The 12,387-nt window shown below is 45.7% G+C and overlaps 2 long non-coding RNA genes across 2 annotated transcripts in view; one reads left to right on the top strand and one right to left on the bottom strand.

Moving 5' to 3' along the window:
- LOC309619052 overlaps positions 1-12,387 on the top strand; it is a 373,591-nt gene that overhangs the window by 331,406 nt on the left and 29,798 nt on the right. The gene's annotated exons all lie outside the window — the stretch shown is intronic.
- Positions 615-11,439, bottom strand: LOC309619054. The gene is made up of 2 exons (XR_014238737.1): positions 3,427-11,439; positions 615-3,106 (listed from the first exon to the last, which is right to left on the bottom strand). It is a non-coding gene; the product is annotated as an uncharacterized lncRNA (long non-coding RNA).

Genomic DNA, 12,387 nt, shown 5'->3' with positions numbered 1-12,387 from the left:
CATGGCTGCACCATCCACCTTAACTGTAAAATCTGCTAACAGTTCAGCACATTCCCATGTCCAAAATACACTGACCCACACTTACCATGGCTTCCATTTCTCGAACGCTCTAAATCACCAACCATCTTACCAGCAAATGGTTAGGACCTCAAGGGCTTGCACCCTAGGGATGTACATCAGAGTCACCGGAAGAGCTTTTCAAAAACAGAATTCCTGCCATAAATAGATATTTATGAGGTCATTTGATTTTCAACAAAAGCATCAAAGAAATCCTGTGGGGAAAGGAAAATGTTTCCAACAAAGGTTGCTGGAAAACTGGATATCCATACCAGGTGAAAAAACAAAGGAACCCTGACCCCTTACCTCGCACCATACACAAAAATTAATTCAAGAAGAACCCTAGACTTAAATATGAAAGCTGAAACTATAAAGCTTCTAGAAGAAAACAGGAGAAGATCTTCATCACTTGGGTACAGGCCAAGGTTTCTTAGGACACAGAAAGCAATAACCATAAAAGAAACATTGATAAATTAGACTTATCAAAATTTAAAACTTTTGCTCATTAAAAGACATCATTAAGAAAATGAATAGATGAGCCACAGACTGAGTGAAAGTATTCTTTTTTTTTAGTAAATTTTATTTTTTGGCTGCATTGGGTCTTCGTTGTGGTGCGTGGGCTTCTCATTGCAGTGGCTTCTCTTGTTGCGGAGCACGGGCTCTGGAGCGCAGGCTCAGTAGTTGTGGCGCACGGGCTTAGTTGCTCCGCGGTATGTAGGATCTTCCCCGGACCAGGGCTTGAACCCGTGTCCCCTGCACTGGCAGGCGGACTCTTACCCACTGTGCCACCAGGGAAGTCCCAAGTATTCTCAAAATATATATTTGACAAAGGAGAGATATCCTGGACATAAAAAGAACTCTTAAAACTCAATAATAAAAACAATTCAATCTTTAAAATAGGTGAAGGATTTAAAAAGGCATTCCACAAGGGAAGACATATGAATGGCCAATATATACATGAAAAAGTGCTCTCCAACATTTAGTCATCTGAGAAATGCAAGCTAAAATCACAATGAGATACTTCTATACTCCCACCGAAATGGCTAAAATTCAAGGCTGAAAATAGCAAATGTTGAAGAGGGTAGTAGAGTAACCAGAGCGCCCGTATATTTTTGGTGGGAGTTAAACATAGCACAACCACATTGGGAAAATGTGTGACAGTTCCCCATAAAATTAAACATGCACCCTACCTTATAACCCAGTGAACCTATTCCTATGTATTTACCCAAGAGAAATAAAAACACGTGACCACACGCAGACACACAGTTGTACAAAAACGTTTATGGAAGCTTTAATTGTAATAGCCCCAAACTGAAAATAGTTCAAGTGTCCAGGAGAATGGCTTAAAAAAAAACCCCTGGTATTTCATACAATGGATTACTATTTACAGTAAAAAGGGACAACTACTGATACATGTAACAACATAAACAAATCCCCAAAACATGACTTTAAGTAAAGGAAGCCAGACACAAAAGAAGACATACCATTTCACTCTATTTTTGTAAAGTTCTAGAACAGGTAAATCTATGGTGAAAAAAGAAATCACAATAGATTGTTATCTCTGGGGAGGTGGAGGAGGGATTGAATGGAAAAGAGTACGGGGTGATATTCTGCATCTCCAGAGGGGTTTGGGTTATACGGGTGCATGCATTTGTTAAATTCATCAAAGGGTATATTTAATATCCATGCATTCCATTGTATATAAGTCTGACCTAAACAAAAAAATTTTTTTTTAATTTTATTTTTGGCTGCGTTGTATCTTCGTTGCTGCGCGCAGGGCTTTCTCTAGATGCGTTGAGCGGCGGCTATTCTTAGTTGAGGTGCGCAGGCTTCTCATTGCAGTGGCTTCTCTTGTTGCGGAGCACAGGCTCTAGGCATGCGGGCTTCAGTAGTTGCAGCACGTGGGCTCTAGGGGGCTTCAGTAGTTGTGGCGCACGGGCTTAGTTGCTCCGGGCGGCATGTGGGATCTTCCCGGACCAGAGCTCGAACACTTGTCCCCTGCAATGGCAGGCGGATTCTTAACCACTGTGCCACAAGGGAAGTTCTCTAAACAAAACTTAAAACTCATAAACAAACACATGATATGTATGATGAAGTATACTGATGTTTGTAACTTACTTTGACATGCATAAAAAATAAGATGGGTTGATGGATGAATAGACAGGTGGGGAAACGGACAGATGTGTGATCAAACAAATAGTAAAATGTAAATTATAGAATCTTATCTTGGGTATATTGGTAATTATTGCACAATTTTTTTCAGTTTTTGGGGGGGTGGTAGGAACGCTAAACTGAATTGGTGATTTTTGTTCCTTAAGTGGTAAATAAATATACATGGATGTTTGTTAGACTTTTGTCATATTTTTGTTCTCGAAATAGTCCATAATAAATTAATTAATTAACAAACACATAAATAAGAGTTACCAGGTGATTCTGACACCCACTCCTGGGTGGGAAAAAACCCACTGTTGGGCTCTGAGAGCTCACAGATCTCCTTATACAGCATGCTGAGGAGCTACACGACGCTTATCCTGGGAGGAAAGAGACGAGTTTCCTATTGCTGCTGCAACACCACAAATTTAATGGTTTGAAACAACACAAATTTACTGGGAATTCCCTGGTTGCCCAGTGGTTAGGACTCCGCACTTTCACTGCCCTGGTCGGGGAACTAAGATCCCAACGCAAGCTGCGTGGCCAAACCAAACCAAACCAAAACAAAAACATAACACAAATTATTACCTTATAGTCCTGGAGATCAGAGGTTGGAAATGGGTCTCAAGGTGCTGGCAGAGCTGTGCTCCCTCTGGAGGTTCTAGAGGAGAACCCATTTCCTTGTCTTTTCCAGCTTTTAGAGGCCAGCTTCTGCATTCCTGGGCTCACAGCCACTTCCTCTATCTTCAAGGTCGGCAGCATAGCATCTTCAAATCTCTCCCTGATTCTGACTTTTCTGCCCACCTTTTCCACATTTAAAGGACCCTTGTCATTCCACGGAGCCCACCCAGATAATCCAGTATAATTTCTCTTGTTTTAAGGTTACCTCTTTAGCAACCTTTTTTTTTTTTTTTTTTTTTAATTTTTATTTATTTATTTATTTTTGGCTGTGTTGGGTCTTCGTTTCTGTGCGAGGGCTTTCTCCAGTTGCGGCGAGCGGGGGCCACTCTTCATCGCGGTGCGCGGGCCTCTCACTGTCGCGGCCTCTCTTGTTGCGGGGCACAGGCTCCAGACGCGCAGGCTCAGTAGTTGTGGCTCACGGGCCCAGTTGCTCCACGGCATGTGGGATCTTCCCAGACCAGGGCCCGAACCCGTGTCCCCTGCATCGGCAGGCAGATTCTCAACCACTGCGCCACCAGGGAAGCCCTCTTTAGCAACCTTAATTCCACTTGCAACCTTAATACCCCCTTGCCATGTAACAAACATATTTACAGGACATGGACATCTTTGGGGAGTCATTATTCTGCCTACCACAGGGCTCTGCCCACCTGTGAGTGGTTCCCATGTAAGAAGTACTGATTCCTGCCATATACGTGCCACCTGGCCTTGAAGATGGAAATGCCACTTCTTGCAGAGCCGTGGCATTGCTCTCCATTCATGCAGATCCATTCTGTCCTCAACTACTCTCTTCTACCCCAGACCACCCTCCATACCCCCACTAGCAGCCCAAACAAGTCAAGAGGGGCAAGTGTGACATGTGGTGCAGGAAAATACTGACCCCCAACTGCCTCAGGACCAGTTCCAACGTCTGGTGCTAACGAAAGGGTATGAGCTGGCAGAAGGATTACTGGCCCCCATCTCCCCTTCAAGCACTTCTCTGGAGAGGCTAAGACATTCCGCTGGGTGAGTGAAGGGATGCCCTGCCCTGCCCTATCAAGGGGATTTAGAAGACTCTGGTGCTGGACCCAGTTCCGGCCCTTTACTCAGCAAGCCCAGCCACCCCCAAAAGTCAGCCCTAAACACCATCTGACAGCACGGCACCCCTGATGCCCTCAGGATGCTTGCTTCCCCTCCTTCCCCAATTTGATCCTCATCTGCTCAAACTTTTCTCTCCTCTCTCTGGTTCAGAACCTTGATCCCATGGCCCTTCTGGAGGCTCTTCCCATGAATGGAGCCCCAGGGCTCCTGTACAATTTTTGGCTCAGCCTCCTCCTTCAGATTCAGTGAGGACTCCCTGATTTAGACCCCTGGTTCTGAGGATTCAGTTCCTCCATTCAGCTGCCAGGGGAGTCTGAGCCCCAGCACCCTTGCAAGGAATAAGGAGAGAACTCAATCCTTTTGTTCTTGGCATTTGTTTAACATTTCCTATAATGGTTCCATGTATCAATGGGATCCAGTATACTGACAAACCATATTTTGCTTTGTTGCTTCCAGGCTTTTAGCTCTGGGGACATGGCCAATCTGAAGCTATTATAAATAGCTCTGCAGGGAATTCCCTGGTGGTCCAGTGGTTAGGACTCGGCACTTTCACTGCCAGGGTCTGGGTTCAATCCCTAGTTGGGGAACTAAGATCCCGCAAGTCGCGTGGCCAAAAAAAAAAAAAAGCTCTGCAATAAACATTTTTTTTTTTCCCCAAATTACTTTAGTTTCCTCTTGGATTATTTCCTCGGGATGAATTCTCAAATGCGAGATAATTGGGTTGAGGTGTTCATCTACTCCTTTTTTGTCTGACATGCATCCCTTTCCACTGGGAACAGCCTCTCCTCCACTTTATGGTTCTGATGTGCTTTTAAGTAGAAGTCCCCACGTGTCCTGTCCCAAGGGTGGGTGTTTGAGCCAACTTGTTCATAGTAGATTGGTAACAACAAACCACAAATTTCAGTGGTTTAACACAGTCAGAGTTTATTTCTTGGTGATATCATAGCTTGACGAGGGTTTTGGAAGACAGACGGGGTGGAACACCGGAGGCTCTTCTATAAGCAGAAATTCAGAAATACAAGTGCCTTCCTTTTAGTGTCTTCAAGTTCTGTAGGGCTTCTTTGGAGCCCTTGGTCAGCCCTGTGCATGCATCCACCTTTGATGAGCAGGGGAAGGGGGGACATTTTAGGAGTTAACTCATAAGTTGTATGCCTCTCTTCAGCCACATTTCATTGGCTAGAATTGGTACATGCTTCCTGTAGATGTGAGGGCACCTGGGAAGTGTAGTCTCCTCTTGTGTCCCGGAAGAAACAAACCAGTCTGGTCACCACATCAATTGTCTTTGCCAATTAGAGTACCCCATACCTGAACATGAAGCTTCTCAGTGATGGGCATATGACCTAGGCAGATCTATCAGAGTCCTTCTGGGGAATTGTTGTGGATTCTGAGAGTCCATCTAAGGACTAGAGTTATGCAGCTCTTGTTAGCATGGCACTGGCAGGGCTTCTTCCCCAGCAGAGCGAGGGAGGAAGGCTGCCAGAGAACAGAGCCAGAGTCAGGGAGGGCCAAGGAGCTCAGACCCCTGGGGTCCTGCTTTGAGCTCCTGGATCCAGAATCAGCTCCTTTGGATAAACTCCTTTTGTTTGAGCCAGTCTGTATTGGATTTCCGTCACTTGCAACCAAAGGAGTCCTGACTAATAATGCATAGGCCAAGGGATAAAAAGATTTACTAGTGTTTGAAACAGTTTTCTAGATTACTCTCTAAAATAACTTAGACATCGTGTAAGGCATTTTTGTTTTCCCAATTTTTGTTTTCATAACTTATATGTATTTCTTTCTTCTCAATTCTTATGTATCTTACTTTTCCTTCTTAGAGTATTATGGCAAGCACTTCTACTATAGCATGCACCAAATTAAATTGTTAATTAAATTAATCAAACCACATTATGTTAGGGCATCTTGGTTTAACACTTTAAAAAAATTCAATACATAAAAAGAATCTAAAAAAGAGTGGACATATGTATAACAGATTCACTTTGCTGGACACCTGAAACTAACACAACATTGTAAATCAACTACACTCCAATAAAAACAAATTCAATATATATACAGGTTTGAAAATTCAAAGGTTACAGATAAAAGCTAAGTGAAAAGTAAAATCTTTCTTCCCTACCACCTACCCCTCTCCCTAAAGGCAAACAGCTTCTTGGGCTTTCTTCCACAAAAAAACAATAATTGTATATGCAAGAATGTGATTAATGTGTGTGTTTGTGTGTATGTGTTTTCACAAGCTCTTAATTATACATCTTTTTACACCTGTTTTTAGGTGCAATGATTCTAATGCTTCTCCATTAAGTGAAGATTCCAGGTGTGAGAGGCACTCCTTAACCCCTTAAGCCACGAAGCAGACGGGAGAGAATGCATTCACCTTACCTGGAGAGAGGCAGGGTGCACACGGTGGGGCTGGGGCACCTCCCAGGAGGAGCCCTGCCTGAGAGTTGGGCAGGAGGACATTTTCACGGGTCAAAACCATTGATTCATTGTTATTTTGCAAGAATTCTGCTCTTTCTTTGCAGCCGCTGTGTTGGTTTTAGGTCCTCTTTAGCATTTGCCATTTTGTCACGAAATTCTGTCAACAAATTCTGGATTGTTGCATAGCCCTTAGTGTCGTTATTATTTCTTTTCTGATTAAAAATACTCATTGGTTGGGCTTCCCTGGGGGCGCAGTGGTTAAGAATCCGCCTGCCAATGCAGTGAACACGGGTTCGAGCCCTGGTCCGGGAAGATCCCATATGCCATGGAGCAACTAAGCCCGTGCGCCACAACTACTGAGCCTGCTCTCTAGATCCCGCGAGCCACAACTACGGAGCCTGCGAGCCACAACTACTGAAGCCCGCGCGCCTAGAGCCTGTGCTCCGCAACGACAGAAGCCACCACAATGAGAAGCCTGCGCACCGCAATGAAGAGTGGCCCCCGCTCGCCGCAACCAGAGAAAGCCCGCGCGCAGCAACGAAGACACAACGCAGCCAAAAATAAATAAATAAATAAATTTATTAAAAAAAAAAAAATACTCATTGGCTAATGCTTTTTCACAAGTCTTCCTTTTTCTGTGATATTTTCATTTGGAGTTCCTTTTCAGCTTCCCCTCCCCTTTGGGGGGGGCGCCCCGGGGGTCCTGGAATGCAGGCATTGCCAGGGCGTGCAGCCCTGCCTGGAGTCGCCAGCAGAACGCATCACCTCCTGAGAAAGAATGCATCCTAGGGGAGCACGGCTTCAGGCAGGCAAACCTGGCACCTGAATGAGCTTCAGGTGATAGAGTGTAGAGGTGGTGCTTGTCACTCTTACCTGTGTGGTCCCTGACCCAGCCACCTGGAACCCAGCGTCCCTGGTCTGAACTGTCTCAGTTTCTAGGCTATATATGAACAAAATCTGGAAGAGCTGTTTCCAGCACAAAGTCTATAAGCCATAGGACCAGAAGCAATCGTGTTCCCTTTCACTTTGTCCATGTGACAAAGTATGTTGGTAAAGTAGGGAGAGTGGCCTCGCTCCCCACTTCTACATGGACTTACGGCAGACAGCACGCTTCAGCCCGCTGAGTTTGCCAGAGAACACTATGCAACTTTGGCCTCCTGCTCACTGACATGGGTGGTATTCACGCGTGACGGTTAGTTTCACGTACCAACCTGGCTAAGCTATCGGACCCAGTTACTCAGTCTAACACTCACCTAAGTGTCGCTGGTGTTTTGTAGATGTGATTACTGACATCTACCATCAACTGAGTTTAACCAAAGGAGATTATCCTTGATAATCTGGGTGGGCCTCATTTAATCAGTTGAAAGGCCTTAATAACTGAGATTTCCCTGAGGAAGAAGAAATGTGGCTGCGGACTGCAGCATCAGTTCCTGCCCAAGAGTTTCCAGCCTGGCCTGCCCTACAGATTTCAGACTTGTCAGCCCCCACGACCATGTGAGCCAATTCCTTGCAACAGATTTCTTCATACAGACACCTTTTCCACCGGTTGTGCTTCTCTGGTAGAAACCCGAAGGATATACCATGGGAGCGGCGGCATCCAAGGGAGGCCGCAGCGGAGCATCTTGTGACGATGGCAGGGCCTGTGTGACACTTTCTCGACTGCGGGTATCAGACAAAGTGGCAAGAGGAGATCCCACACCTTCTTCACAGGCAGCAGGTATCAGTGAAAGCGGCCAGGGTGGAGGAAACAGCAGACGCCTCGAGGAGGAAGGCAGATCTTGCTGGCAAACATGTGTGCACACCGTCTGGGGGACGCTTGGAAAGATCCCAGTGAGACTTTGAGGCAGTTGGAGGTCCTTCCCCAACAGCAGGTGTAAGTGGGACCCCACACAATACAGTTAATCTTCACGTGACCCTGTCTGTAGCTTGAGAATGGTGTGGTGGTGAAAAACACGGTGCTTGAGTTCTAGCAGGAAACAGGTGGCATGCCTAAACTAGGACCAGGCAAGGAGGTTTGACAAATGGACTATCTACCCAAGGCTGGGCGTGGCGTCGGGAAGCCTCGAGGGGCAGCCCAGCACTCCTGGGGCTGCTAACAGTCCGACTGTTACTTCCTCCGGGCTGAAGGGACAGGAGGAGGAAAAGATTCCCAGAAGCTGGAAGCAGAGCTGTGTGCAGAAAGGTGTCTTGTGAGGCACCTTCCGTGGAGGGACAGCCAAAGCAAGGTAAGCTCTTAGGGAGGGAGCCAAGGGAATAAATGACTCTGATCTTACTCTTTTTCTTCCCCTGATCTCTTTTTTAAAAATTATTATTATTTTTATTTTTAAAATTTTTGACTGCATTGGGTCTTAGTTGCTGCACATGGGCTTTCTCTAGTTACGGTGAGCGGGGGCTACTCTTCGTTGCGGTGTGTGGGCTTCTCACTGCATTGGCTTCTCTTGTTGCGGAGCACAGGCTCTAGGCGCACAGGCTTCAGTAGTTGTGGCACGCGGGCTCAGTAGTTGTGGCTCGAGGGCTCTAGAGCGCAGGCTCAGTAGTTGTGGCATGCGGGCTTAGTTGCTCCACGGCATGCGGGATCTTCCTGGACCAGGGCTCGAACCCGTGTCCCCTGCGTTGGCAGGTGGATTCTTAACAACTGCATCACCAGGGAAGCCCGGTTTAGGTTTCTTTATGGTTTTTGAAGCCAATGTAACATTAAAGCAAATTTCAAACAAAGAAAAAACTTCATCCTTAACCCCACCACCTTAGCAGTATTTCCAGAGTTATGCAGTCACTCCTATTACTTATTTATTGAGCACTTACTATGTGCCAACCACTATACATACATCACTGTGCACAGTGTTCTTAATTACATCATCCTCATTCTATTACATATCCTGCTTAAAGAGCAGGCTCCTAACTGACTCATAAACATTACTCATGTGTTCATATAATCTTCGTGATTATAATTTTTTAAAATATAATACATTATAAAAAACTTGGAAAACAAGTAAGAAAAAAAAACTATCCAGCACCTAAGAACCCCTGTTACCTTTCCTATATATGTCTCTATGCACTTTTATACAAAACGGTAATCACATATCTTACTTTTCCTAACATCATGTCATAAGCCTTTCCCCATCTTGTTACCCAGTCTTCTTGCAAAATAGCCTTTGCTTATAGAAATTTCCAGCCTTACTGGCATTGTCCAGGTTTTCCCTGCAGCTGACTTCCTAAGCATTGCTGGAAAAATGCCAAAATGATTGTCTGAGTTGGGGTTTGTTCTAAGTGGTTTCTTGTGCTGAGAATGGTGTGGCTCTGTGGGGTCCCCGCCTGCGGGACTCACTCTTGCCCATGTGTGAGCAGCTTTCAGAAAGGGCTGGTGGGGATGAGGTCAGCTTAGCTTTGCAGCTTCTTCCCTCTGCACCCCTCACTCGCCCTCTCTCCCCGTCTCTGATGCCCATGTCTTTGGTGTTGGAGTCAGACAGTCCTGGACCCAGCCAATCAGCGGAGTGACCACAGGTGAGTCACCCTGCATCTCTGAACCTGTTTCCTCAGCTGTGGGATGCGGCACCGCGTCCACAGGGCTGTTGTCCACACATGAGATGATGCACGTAAAGTACAGAGCAGAGTACTTGCTATCATTGGTGCTGAGCAGTCATTCTGCATCTGGGGTTTGATCTCCATCACTGAGTCTGTCTGCCTGGGCCTGACCTGTAGACTCACAACCCTGTGAGCAAACTGTGATTGAGTTTGGCTCTCGTGAACCAGTTCCTCTGGGCCTGAGGTTCCACAACCCTGTCACCCAGACTTCTATGCCTTGACCTCTATTTCCTCAAGCCCTGTCCCTTTTTCAACTTCCTTACCAGAAGTGGCACTCCTCTTTCTGACCAGCGGCAATCTCCCCAGGCTCCAAACCTTCACGGCCCCGTCACACCTTTGTTACCCAGTTCCTTCCTCTCTTTACATTGGCTCTCCTGACGCAAGTTCCCCTCCATACACGCATTATGACCTGGTGAAGCCCTCTATTCGGTACCATGATCCTTATGTACTTTGCCCACTTGTCATGTGTCTGCACACTGCAAAGTGTCTCCTACACATGTGCTTTGCTGTGTTAAGAAAGCAATCTGGGCTTCCCTGGTGGCGCAGTGGTTGAGAATCTGCCTGCCAATGCAGGGGACACGTGTTCGAGCCCTGGTCCGGGAAGATCCCACAGGCTACGGAGCAACTAACCTGTGCGCCACAACTACTGAAGCCTGCGCGCCTAGAGCCCGTGCTCCGCAACAGAAGCCACCGCAACGAGAAGTCCGCGCACCGCAATGAAGAGTAGCCCCCGCTCGTCGCAACTAGAGAAAGCCCGTGCATAGCAACGAAGACTCAACGCAGCCAAAAAATAAAAATAAATAAATAAAATAATTTAAAAAAAAAAAGAAAAAGAAAGCAATCTGATGAAATGAGGTACTAAGATAAATAAAATAAAAATAAAACCTTGCATGTGTATGGCAATTAACACTACATACAAGGTACTTGCTGGCAAGTTATCACCTTTGATTATCCCAACAGACCTATGAGCTAATAAGTAAGAATGGTTTAGTTAGCTTCTTTTGAAGATGGAAAATTAAGGCACAGAGAAGTGAATTGCTCAAGTTTGTTGATATCATGGTGGTGCTAAAATGAGTATCCTATGACTTCTCATCTAGTACTTTCCCCACTATCCTACTTAAATGACTAATAGCCCCTTCACTTTCCCTGTGGTATATGCTATTTAGAAGACATTTATTAACGAATCCAAATGAGTTTGTCTTTTCTGGCCAGCCATGGGAAAAGAGAAAGAACTTGAAACAAAGTCATGCAGTATGGAAGATGCATTCCGATGGCCATGTTGAAGGCGGCAGAAGCTAGCAGCCTTGACTGCTTCGATTTAAAAAGGAGGAGGAGGAGAGAGGAGAGTGACTCTGAGGGGTAGCAAGGAGGGACATAGGGAAGGACAAAGAATTTTTGTTCTGTGGCTAGAAGAAAACCTCCCAAATCTGCAATCTTCCTGTTATTTTTTTTTAAATAAGTTTATTTGTTTATTTATTTATTTATTTATTTATTTTAGAAATTCACGTTCTTATTTATTTATTTATTTTATTGATTGATTGATTGATTGCTGTGTTGGGTCTTCGTTTCTGTGCGAGGGCTTTCTCTAGTTGCGGCAAGCGGGGACCACTCTTCATCGCGTTGCGCGGGCCTCTCACTGTCGCGGCTCTCTTGTTGCGGAGCACAGGCTCCAGACACGCAGGCTCAGTAATTGTGGCTCACGGGCCCAGTTGCTCCGTGGCATGTGGGATCTTCCCAGACCAGGGCTCGAACCCGTGTCCCCTGCATTGGCAGGCAGATTCTCAACCACTGCGCCACCAGGGAAGCCCTTGTTTATTTATTTATTTATGGCTGTGTTGGGTCTTCATTGCTGCACATGGACTTTCTCTAGTTGCGGTGAGCGGGGGCTACTCTTTGTTTCAGTGCACAGGCTTCCCATTGCGGCGGCTTCTCTTGTTGCGGAGCACAGGCTCTAGGCGCACAGGCTTCAGTAGTTGTGGCTCGCGGGCTCTACAGCGCAGGCTAAGTAGTTGTGGCGCACGGGCTTAGTTGCTCCGCGGCATGTGGAATCTTCCTGGAACAGGACTCGAACCTGTGTCCCCGCGTTGGCAGGCAGATTCTTAACCACTGCGCCACCAGGGAAGTCCAACAATGTGATTTTTAATGGCTGCATAGAATGTCTTTTTATGAATTATTACTCCTCTATAGCTCGCTATTTAGCTTGTTTATGCTTTTTTTGCTACTGTAAAGTAACACTATGATGAACATCCTTTTCACATACATCTTTGTACACATCTCTGATAAATTCCTAGAAATGCAACTGTTGGATTAAAAGATATGCACATTTTAAGGTTTTTGATGCATATTGATAAACTGTCCTCCAGAAGGACTAAACAACAACAGCGTATGAAAATGCCAACACTAAATCACATAGGGTCTCCCTGAAGA

Source organism: Balaenoptera borealis, assembly GCF_965194805.1.
Source record: "Balaenoptera borealis genome assembly, chromosome: 20".
Lineage (NCBI taxonomy): Eukaryota > Metazoa > Chordata > Mammalia > Artiodactyla > Balaenopteridae > Balaenoptera > Balaenoptera borealis.
The sequence above is the reverse complement of the archived record's forward strand: the minus strand, read 5'-3'. Positions and strand labels throughout refer to the sequence as shown.